This window comes from Alosa pseudoharengus, unplaced genomic scaffold (assembly GCF_046254945.1).
Source record: "Alosa pseudoharengus isolate Yale_2024_CS ecotype anadromous, Long Island Sound unplaced genomic scaffold, YU_APseudo_1.1 YU_APseudo_1.1_scf_83, whole genome shotgun sequence".
Classification (NCBI taxonomy): domain Eukaryota; kingdom Metazoa; phylum Chordata; class Actinopteri; order Clupeiformes; family Clupeidae; genus Alosa; species Alosa pseudoharengus.
The window spans coordinates 40,865-52,397 of record NW_027468874.1 but is presented as its reverse complement, the minus strand read 5'-3'; the positions used below and the strand labels follow the sequence as shown (position 1 = coordinate 52,397).

General features: G+C 39.1%; 1 long non-coding RNA gene across 1 annotated transcript; it reads right to left on the bottom strand.

Moving 5' to 3' along the window:
* Positions 1 to 5,938: 5,938 nt before the first annotated feature.
* Positions 5,939 to 10,932, bottom strand: LOC143113484 (uncharacterized). Its single transcript, XR_012984841.1, has 4 exons — positions 9,228 to 10,932; positions 7,751 to 7,881; positions 7,008 to 7,143; positions 5,939 to 6,447 (listed from the first exon to the last, which is right to left on the bottom strand). It is a non-coding gene; the product is annotated as an uncharacterized LOC143113484 (long non-coding RNA).
* Between the last annotated feature and the right edge of the window lie 601 nt (positions 10,933 to 11,533).

Here is an 11,533-nt window from a genome sequence, read left to right as displayed (position 1 = left end):
TTGTGACCTGTTCTCCTTGACAACAGAAACTACTCTCTCATTATAGTCTCTTCCAGGAAGACGTATAGAACCCAATGTATAAAATGACTCATATGTTGGAAAACCTCTGGGTTTCAGCTGTGAATCTGAGCGATAAGGGAGGTACAGTTTGAGCAATGTGCCATAGAATTTCTCTGGAGCTTTTTGCTCAGAAAATCGGGCGTATCTGATAATGGCAGGCTTTCCTTTCGTTCGCTTCTGAATGAAGCCCATTTCATTTTGAAGTGGCAAAACCTTTTTTCCTTGTTTCTGCCTTCCATACACAACTCTATAAGTGGAAGCAAACTCTGCCATAAACATTGTCGCAAACTCTGGTGTATCTGGTCTGTTTTTGTATTTGTCTGCCATTCCAGACATCCAAACATTCTCTGAATCAGGGATTCTGTCATTCAGGTACCTTAAAGGGACGCTCATTTTCAAAGCATTGTCATCAGTGGGTATAAATATCACGTTTCGAGAGCAAGACTTCAGTTTCAAGCTACAGACTCGTGCAACAGCCTCTTGAACACTAACCTCTCTGTTTTTGGAGTATGCTTGCATGATTTGTTTCATTTCCTCACAGTCAGAGGTATTGGATTGAGAAGTATCAGAGACAACTCTTTTCAAATACTCACTCATCTCATGTTCAGCTTTGGAAATATATGATAAGATGTACATCAGACAGGAATAAGGGTTCAGGATGAACTGAATATCAATGTTTGCATTCCAGGCCCTTAACAAATGCTCATTATAGCCATTAATCCAGCAGTCCTTTGGTTGACGTTTCATTACTAGCACACTGGACGTTGTTAATGAACTGACACAGTTTAGGTATTCCTCATAGCTTAAGTTGCATTGGGCAAGTAGCTGTGGGATGCTTTCAAATGATGCTGTTGGATTATTCAGCAATTCCCATAATGGCCTCAGCTTAGTTTTGGCGTCTTCGGGAGACATGGAAGAGCGGTCATGATCAAATTCATCATCAGATTCATCCATGAGCTCTGCTGGCATTGGGTGTGTTATAAATGTGCTCTCGACAGGCTGTTTCGGAAATCCAAACCGACAGTGCTTATTTCCTTTCTTACATGACTTGGAGTGCCTTTTGCTGTGGGTTTGCACCTCTGTCACTATTTTGAAGAGCTCAGGGTCTGTATTTGGGTCAGGCAGCTGACATGTTATGTACTTGTCCACAAATTCACACACTTTCTCATCTGGGTCCTCCTCAAATACAGGTGCGTTCTTACACCAAACCAACATATGTATATGAGGTGAACCTCTAGCTTGATACTCCACTCGAAAAAAGTAGTCAATGACCTCACCGATGGGCTGTGCTGGTGACAAAAGTAGGTGTCTGAGAAGTGCATCAACACGCTTGTCAAACATGCGCATAGTGGTGACAGGGTTGCTGCGTAAAATCTCACATTTTGATGCCCAGTCGAGTTCAGAAAAGTCAACCTGCTCTCCTTGCTGTGCTTTTATTGTTTGTATGACCTCTGGCCATCTCATTTCAGCAGCACTAAATGTACAGAAGAATGTTGGGGTACCCAGCTGGCGAAGCATTGCAAAGAGGTCTCTGAGGGTTTTTTCCCAGTAGGCAGGTGTTCCTCTCAAAGGCTGCATGAATCGAGTGGCATCTCTGTTGTGTACCAGCTTTTCCACTTCACGTTTGTCTCGGAGCATTCTTGCAGTGATTTTGCGTCCATCTCTGGTCATAGGTTTTCCTTTACGCAGTTGAATAGACATAGAAGACTTTGCCAAATGCATTTCTGTGATAAATTGTGCGAAAAAAATATAATTGGAGTCGAGAGCAAATCGATTGTCAACACAAAAGAGACGTGCATTGAAATATCTGCTTGGCGATAATTTCATTGGTCTTTGTGTTTCATCCAAAGTGTTCATTCCAGTGGGGAACTGCACAGGGAAAGCCATTGCCTCTAGTTTAGGAACTCTGAAAAAACTCACTGGTCTGTTTCCTTCAGCTGGTGCCACAGTGAATATACCCTCACCAAATGTTAACATTTCCTGTGCAATATCAGCTGGCTGTAAGCATGAATCTATAGAGCATCCACCATTTTGCTGACTTGTGTCCTGCTCAGTGTCAAGTGAATCCTGGTTAACATGTAACTCATGGGTTTCATTATTAAGCTGATTGCCTTCACTATTTATTTCTGAATGTCCTGGGTCAGTAATGTCAAACTCATCCACTGCATCAGTCTCCATTAGATCAACCTCTCCTGCAGCACTGATGTCATTCTCATCTGCCAAGCTATCAACCTCATGCTCTGATATTCCATCCCCAGAAGCTTGTGTTTCATTAGTTATGGTTATGTCCTTATACTCTGAATGCATCTCTTTCAGTTTTGATAAAGCATGTAATACTTTCGTCATGTCAACAGTTTGGAACTGGTAATGCCCTGTGTAGTTCATTCTTCTTTTTAACTTCACTTTTAAAAGCTGTGATTGGCTACTAGGTCTAGGCAAAGCGTTGACTGTTTCCTGTATTTCAGAAGCGACACAGACAATTCCACCATGTATTAATTTCTGCTGGCCTTTGGGAAGACTGATTATTTTTGCAAATGGTATGTACCGTGCTATGATGTGCCTTTCAAGTATATTAAGATTACTGAGCTCTGGAGGAATTGGTGATAGCTCTAACATATTGTTTACAGCAATGGCCGGCATTTTCCCCATCTTCAAGTTTTCATGACAGCTGTAACAAATCCACTCTGTCTTTTCATCTGGTGCACAACATAATTCAAGTGCACTGCACTGCTCGCTGCATGTATGTAAATATTTGCCTGTTAAGCATCGATCAACCATGGCTCGATTCTTTTTATATAATTCATGATTGCACTCTTTTACCTGATTATAAAACAAAGCTCTGTGACACACTGTGCAAACAAAAGTAGGGCCGTTCTGTACATCCATTCGAAAAGATGTGATGGCATCATGCAAAAGGGTGCTTTCTGTTGGTGTTGACTGTTGTTCAACCTCATGCTCTGATTGAAGTCGAGACAGGCGTGTAAGATTTCGGTATTTACGTTGTATATGTAAAGCACAACGCATTTTGTGAATCATTCTCTGGAAACTGTTATTTAGGCCCACACCTGCATTCTTCTTTTTTTGTAGAGAACGATAATGCCTGAATAAAGGGTCATTTCTGTATCTGTCATTGTAGGTTTTATTTGTTTTCTGCCTGTATGTTGGATCATTTGCATAGTGATGTTTCATGGTGAACTTCTGTCTTGAACGATAGGCTATATCATGGGCATAGCGTTTCTGTACGTACGCCTGCTGTCTTGCTCTAAAATTCAGGTCACTTGAGTAACGCTTATGTATGTAAGCCTGCTGTCTTGCTCTGAAATTCAGGTCACTTGAGTAACGCTTATGTATGTAAGCCTGCTGTCTTGCTCTGAAATTCAGGTCACTTGAGTAACGCTTATGTATGTAAGCCTGCTGTCTTGCTCTGAAATTCAGGTCACTTGAGTAACGCTTATGTATGTAAGCCTGCTGTCTTGCTCTAAAATTCAGGTCACAGGAATAGCGGCTGTTGATGTATAACTTTTTTTTCAACTTATAGTTAGGTTCATGCATGTAACGGTCTCTGAGGTACGATTTCTTACTGTGTTGAATGCAGTTTGCATACCTCTTTCTTTCATATTCAATTTTTTTCATTCTATTCTGTTCATAATATTTTCGCTGTCTGATTCTGTTGTTCTCACTGCAGGACATATCCTTTTGTGCTTTGGCAGCTTTTCTGCGCCTGCGATTCTTACCACATTTAGTAAGTGAATTCTCAGAAATGGCTGGAGCCGGGAACTCAGCAGTCCGAGCAGGTTGCACATTGTCAGTGTGGCTCCCTTGTTCATTATTACACTCAGATGTAAATAACACTGGCATTAACTCATAAACCCATTCATCAGGTGCTTCAAGTAAGGTCCAGAATGCAAGCAGATGATCAATCATGTCACTCAAGCTGACAAAGGTCAACATCACAGCAGTGCCATTGTTTGCTAGAAATCCGTGAGGTGTTCTTGAGTGTGGATCAAAAACTCCATATTTATCATCATCTCTAAACAAAGCTATTGTTGTGCTACCTACAGTTAGCAGCGCAAACTTTACATCATTTGACAAACAATGCAGTCTTTCAGGAAGCTGTAGAAAGTCAACGCCATCAGGTCCATCTTGCCTAAAATAACCATACCGTGACGGGCACTTCTCAATATGATACATCTGTCCATAGATCTCAACACTATCAGGTAATTCATCAAGAGCCAAGTGGTCGGGTGCTTCATTGCCTCTCGCGCTCAACCTTACCAGTGCTTCACTGTACATCAAGTTACCCTTTAGCAAAACGTAGTCAAGATCATCACTGTTGAGCTCAGTTCTGTAATGGAGAGTTGCCAGAAATACCAGGGAATTGCAGGTGCACTGCTTGTTACTGTTGTTCCCATACCTTACATCACGTTGGCTATGAGTTGCTTGAACACATGTGATGGCTCTCTGCTCCATGTTCATGCGGAAAACACTAGTTACCTCATTTACATGTTCTCTCTCATTCAAGTCACTCTGGTCTAATAAAGACTGATGTGGTTCAACTTCAGAGAGGTCCAACTTACGCCAACGTCTCTTTTGAGCCTCTGAACGACGGCCTTTCCTTGGCATGTTTCAAAATGCTACAATCTTTGCTTAATATAGTCTACAAGTTAAGTCTAATATTGGTTGTACAAATTATTGCTTATCAGATTATACAATAACACTTACTGTTCTACTCACAGGTTACTTAATGAACTTAATCTGAGTATATAAAAACAGTTAGATGAGATTAAATGTTAATAAACTCAATATACAAACACTAGTATTTATTTCAGTGGTTTATTACAATAATTAGTGGGACCAAAATGAAATGTTGCTAAGCAAAGAATTAAAAATTAATTGATTAGAATATGCTTGACACCCAATAAATAACAAGCTGGCTGTCAAAAGTACAAAATGACAATTTTTACCTTCACACACAATATTTACTTCAGTTTAATTATTAAATTCTGAAATTATCCTCAATTTTATGTTAATGCGTATTTTGTTTATCAGTGGCAATTCTGAATATGGCACTGGAACTGCTAGGTAGAGGTAACACTTGATGACACTGATGAGGAATGAGAGGAAGCTCTCTATGGCACTGGAACTGCTACGTAGAGGTAACACTTGATGACACTGATGAAGAATGAGAGGAAGCTCTTGAGATGATCAGGTTTATGCAGAACTAGGATGGAATCTCAAAAAGTCCTCACACAGCCCAGGTTCAGTCTTGCAGCACAGGCCAGGTCTAAAAGTAGGTATAACAGCAAAAACAACTTTGACAGGTATTATTCAAATATATAAAACGTTTCACAGGTATGTATAATTCACAGTAATAGTTCTGTATGTGAATAGTTCACAATTCACAATGGGCAATTCTTGTAGGAATATTATTCTCAATATTATTCAAAGTAGTATTCAGAAAAGGATTCCGTTTCAAAATGGTTCAGAATTCAAAGGAGGTTTCAGTCTCAAAATGGTTCAGAATTCAAAGGAGGTTTCAGTGTCAAAATGATTCAGAATTTAAAGGCGGTTTCAGTCTCAAAATGGTTCAGAATTCAAAGGAGGTTTCAGTCTCAAAATGATTCAGAATTTAAAGGCGGTTTCAGTCTCAAAATGGTTCAGAATTCAAAGGCGGTTTCAGTCTCACTCTCAAAATGGTTCAGAATTTGAAGGTTTCAGTCTCAAAATGGTTCAGAATTGGATTCAAAGGAGGTTTCAGTCTCAAAATGGTTCAGAATTTAAAGGCGGTTTCAGTCTCAAAATGGTTCAGAATTCAAAGGAGGTTTCAGTCTCAAACAGTAATAGTTCTGTATGTGAATAGTTCACAGGTAGTTCTCAGTATGGTTCAGAATCTTTATATAGTTCAGAGTATGTGCTGACAGAAAGTGGTCAATTCTTGTCAGAAATATGTCTGCAGGTATGTTATGTTCTGTTGGTTCAGAGTCTCAATATGATTCAGAGCAGTATTCAGTGTGTGTAGCCAGGTATGTATGATCAGAAAGTGGTCAATTCTTGTCGGTCATATGTTTGCAGGTATGTGTATGAGTGGGATTCAGAGTCTCAATATGATATGATTCAAAGTGCGTTTCAATCTCAAAAGAGTTCAAAGGATTCAAAGGATTCAAAGGAGTCAAAGGGTTCAAAGGAGTCAAGAGTATAGTATGTGCAGTCAGATATGTTCTCAGGAAGTGTTAGGTTCTTGTCGTAGATATGTTTGCAGGTAGGCGTTAGTGGGATATGAGTGTAGTGCAGTGCAGTGCAGTGTAGTGCAGGGTGCTGCAGACAATGACAGGCAGCGTCACAAGTGACACGCAGACACCACTTTGACAGGGCTGGTCTGGAACAAGCCTAAAAGGCAAACAAAGAAGAAGAAAAAAACACACGTTACACACTTCCAAAAATAAGCAGCAACACACACGGCAACATTGCTGCTTTCTTGGTTCTATCAATTTTAATGACGTAGGATGAATTAAGCGAAGGGAGCAAAGAAAACTAATACAAAATTCAGCTGTATATTATACTGTTCAGGACCAGACTTTGTAGGCAGCTACACATTAGATTGTCTGTCGTCACCCTTAGATTTACTGTATGTGATTGTTAATTGTTAAAGAAAAAGTTTGGACACATTTGTAGTTGTCGATGCCGATATGGTAGGCACTTAAGAATATGGAGGACTGAGCATTCTGACATCAAGACAAGCAACCTGCAAATCAACTAGTTTAACTAGCTTGCTAGTTCTGTCATTCAAATTGCCTCCATAGGTTACAATAGGTCTACACCAAATCAGTGAAGTAGCTATTTTTCTTCCCCATCAAGTAAAACACAATTTACATGTTTGTGTAAGCAAAAAAAAAGTGTAAGCAAGCAGCATAGCTGGTCTAGCAGTAAAAAATAATAAAAAGACATACCTTGAAAGTCTGCAGCACAGCAAGGGAAGACAGGATGGGAGAATGGAGTCTTGAGATGCAGTGTTTTTGTGGCAAAGACTGTCGCAGCACAAGGGAAGGTGGAGATGGAGGGAGTCTTTAAAAAGACAATTGCTTTCTGTTTTGAATAAAGAAAATTGTGTGAAACCATGACCACTGCTATAACATTACAATGCAACACAATTATGTTAAATTAAAATAAGCAGCAACACACACGGCAACATTGCTGCTTTCTTGGTTCTATCTATTTTAATGATAGGTTGGTTTTAGTGACGTAGGATGAATTAAGCGAAGGGAGCAAAGAAAACTAATACAAAATTCAGCTGTATATTATACTGTTCAGGACCAGACTTTGTAGGCAGCTGCACATTAGATTGTCTGTCGTCACCCTTAGATTTACTGTATGTGATGGTTAATTGTTAAAGAAAAAGTTTGGACACATTTGTAGTTGTCGATGCCGATATGGTAGGCACTTAAGAATATGGAGGACTGAGCATTCTGACATCAAGACAAGCAACCTGCAAATCAACTAGTTTAACTAGCTTGCTAGTTCTGTCATTCAAATTGCCTCCATAGGTTACAATATGTCTACACCAAATCAGTGAAGTAGCTATGTTTCTTCCCCATCAAGTAAAACACAATTTACATGTTTGTGTAAGCAAAAAAAAAAAGTGTAAGCAAGCAGCATAGCTGGTCTAGCAGTAAAAAATAATAAAAAGACATACCTTGAAAGTCTGCAGCACAGCAAGGGAAGACAGGATGGGAGATGGGAGTCTTGAGATGCAGTTGTGGCAAAGACTGTCGCAGCACAAGGGAAGGTGGAGATGGAGGGAGTCTTTAAAAAGACAATTGCTTTCTGTTTTGAATAAAGAAAATTGTGTGAAACCGTGACCACTGCTATAACATTACAATGCAACACAATTATGTTAAATTAACAAAATGCAGCACAACCTCTCATCTGTGTGACCAAGTAGTACCTTTAGGTTAAATAGCATAACATGTACTCGACACAAATATTAGGGGCACACTTAGAAATAAGTCTGTAACATTCTAATCAGAAAAGAATTGGGCCAGTATGTTGATAGGCTAAGAATTTCTAGATGTCTTATTTTTCCGCCACTATAAAGTTAGAAAATATGTGATAGCATTGGATTCAGGGTAGATTTTTGTGTTTTATCATCCTGTTGTCCATTGCCCATATGCCTATGGAGGTTCATATTATGGGCATGTTGGCCAAATCTAGCCCTTAGGTCATGTAACGTTAACGTCCTAGCTAGTTCAAGGCATACCGTCAAACGCTTCCGTGCGTTAACGTTAACCCTTTCATTTCGGTCGCGGTTTTGCGTTGTGGCCCTGACCTTTCTGTGTTGCCGCAGTGTTATAGCATAAACTATTGATAGTTTCCAAATGTCAGACTTCACGAGTCAACTATACTACTACCTGACCAACTGTGGGGCATAGTTCATAGACGTTGTTTTTCACAACACATAGAAGCTACGTCGAATAAAAGTGATAATGAATGTCACAGAAAGTACATGTCTAGTTAAAGTAGCGCTAGATAATAGCTAGTTCTAGACCTGTTAGTTGGCCACTTTAGCTGCCAAACTTCATTCCAAGACAACGTAACGTTAGCGAGCAATGTACAGTTAGTTTCTAGCTACGTTTCCATTATTTCCAAATGGCAGACTTCACCAGTCAACTATAACGTTAGCTGCTAGCTAGCTACTAGCACCTACTAACGTTACCCGACCAATTGTCGGACATAATTCATAGACGTTGTTTATGTAATAATGAATGTCACACAAATTACATGTCTATTTAAAGTAAATGATAGCTAGACATAACGTTAGCAGCCAAACTTTACCTCAGATACCGAACAATGTATCATAACGTTAGAAGTCCTAACTTCTAACGTTACATTTCGATAATTTCCAAATGACAGACGTTCAGTCAGCTAACGTTATGGTACTACCCTACTAATTGTTCGGAAACAATTGTTTTTGACAACATATACGTCGAATAAAAGTGATATGATTAGAGTAATTAACGTGGTCGTTAAGGTTAACGGTAGCAGTGCTAGCTCGAAAGTTAACGTTAACGTTAGCTAGTCGCGTACCAGGCTCATTTAAGCTATGGATACAAAGAACGCTGTTAACCTTACCAAAATACCTATTGTGTTAACGTTAAGAGAATAAAACTTACGTTTGTGGTAATGTGACAAAGTCCAGGTAAGTTCAGGGCGAAGTTGTTGGGGCTCCAAACTTGACAGAGGCGACGAAACACTCAGTCAGCTCAGGTAGCAGTAACGTTACAACAAGAATGAGGCTGGTGGAGTAGACGAGGGATTCTGCGGATTCTGAGGCAAGCTGTCAAGCGCGAGACTGAGCGACGTCATTGACTGAAAAGCATGGGTAGGTTAAGTCAGGTCACTTAATGCACAACAGAGTTGATCCAAAGTGCTTTAAAATAAACAAAATAGTAAAAACAACAATAATAACATCAATAATAATGAGATTAAAATAAAGTAAAATAAAATAAAACAGTTGTCAGCAATCAAAATGATAGTTTAACGAGACAAAAAGAAAATAATATAGGCCTAGTGTATTATACAATAATCACATCAAATTGAAGGCTGGGCAGTTAAAATAAACGAGGAACATTATCAGAGCATATTAAAGGCTAAGGAAAAAAGTGTCATCACACTTCTTAGTTCCAGTGAGAAATCTAGCAGCAGCATTCTTAACCATTTGTAATCGCTAGTAGAGTTGGGCAAACCAAAATAAAGTGAGGTACAATAGACAAGTCTTGATGTAATAAATGCATATAATTAATGCGAATAGAGAGGCCTGAAGCAGAGCAAAATATTGCATTTGATGCTAACTTTAAACACTCCAGCAGACATTTTGGAAGTGAACATATTGTTATAGGCCTACTTATGAAAGTGTTGTTTAAGAGTTGTAGGGGTAGATTAAGCGAATACGACATTATCTGACTTCATCAAGCCATCTACAGCCGCCAGATGGACTCAGTCAGAGTTCATCTTGAATGCGCCTATTGACACTATGTTCCAACAAGCAGTAGACAACAATGAAATAGGAAAAGATCAAATTATGATTCAGCATGTTATTTCAAACGACTATCTTCTACAATTTCTACATTACCAGTTCTACAATTTCTTTTTTCCCTTGATATTGCACTCAAAATCCTGCAGATAGTGTGTGTAAATTGAAGTTTCTTTCTTTAAATTCTACCTTAATTTTACTACAGTAAACCAGGTATTCCTAAATCACCTATTTAGCTATAGCGTTGAACTTGTGCATTGGTTGCTAGGTAGGTGGTGGTTTAATTTAGCTGTCTGGAGACATAACTGATGACAACTGACAGTTGGAAAGGAATATGATATTTGACATGGTTGCTAGGCTGTTGTTAGGGTACTTGAGGTGCTTGCTAGGCTGTTGCTAGGGTAGTTATAGTGGATGCTATGCTAGTTGCTAGGTTATTAATGTTGGTTGCAATGTTGTCATTGTGGAAGTGGTTGATAGGTTGTTGCTAGGGTACATGAGGTTAGTTGTGCTAGGTTAGTTGTGGTGGTTGCTATGCTGGTTGCTAGATTAATCTCATTGGTTGCTATATTGGTTGCTAGGTTGTAACTGTGGAAGTGGTTGCTAGGCTGTTGCTAGGGTATTTTACATGATTGCTAGGCTGTTGCTATTGTACTTGAGGTGGTTGCTAGGCTGTTGCTAGGGTAGTTATGGTGGTTGCTACTCAGAGGGCTGATGTCAAAATATGACTTGGAAAAACTCATTCATGCATTTATCTCCAGCAGGGTTGATTACTGCAATGGACTGTTCACAGACCTTCCTAAAAAGACTATTAAACAGCTTCAGGTGATACAAAATGCAGCAGCTAGGATTCTAACAAAAACTAAAAGAACTGACCACATTACTCCAATTCTTAAGTCCTTGCACTGGCTTCCAGTAAGTCACAGAATTGACTTTAAAGCACTATTGCTTGTTTATAAATCAGTAAATGGAGCAGGACCTAAATACTTGTCAGACATGCTTCAGCAGTACACACCTTCTCGTCCTCTCAGGTCCCAGGTGAAAAACCTGCTAGTAAAACCTACAGTTAGAACTAAACATGGTGAAGCAGCTTTTAGCTGCTATGCGGCTCAGCTGTGGAACCAACTTTCCCGTTTTAAATCTAGACTTAAGACCAAACTGTTCTCAGATGCTTTCTGCTAACTGTGCCGAGTTACAAATTCTGAATCTGCCTTGATAATTATTCTACTTTGTCTTTTATTACTTTTTTTACTACTTTTGCCTTTGTTTTGCTTACTAATTATTCTTTATTTTATTTTACCTTGTTTTATGTTTCCTTTTTATTATGATCTTTACCTTTTAACTATTCTTTGACTATATTGCCCTTCTATGCTTTTATTTGTTATTATTGTTTGGTTTTGTTTATGTAAAGCACATTGAATGACCTCTGTGTATGAAATGCGCTAT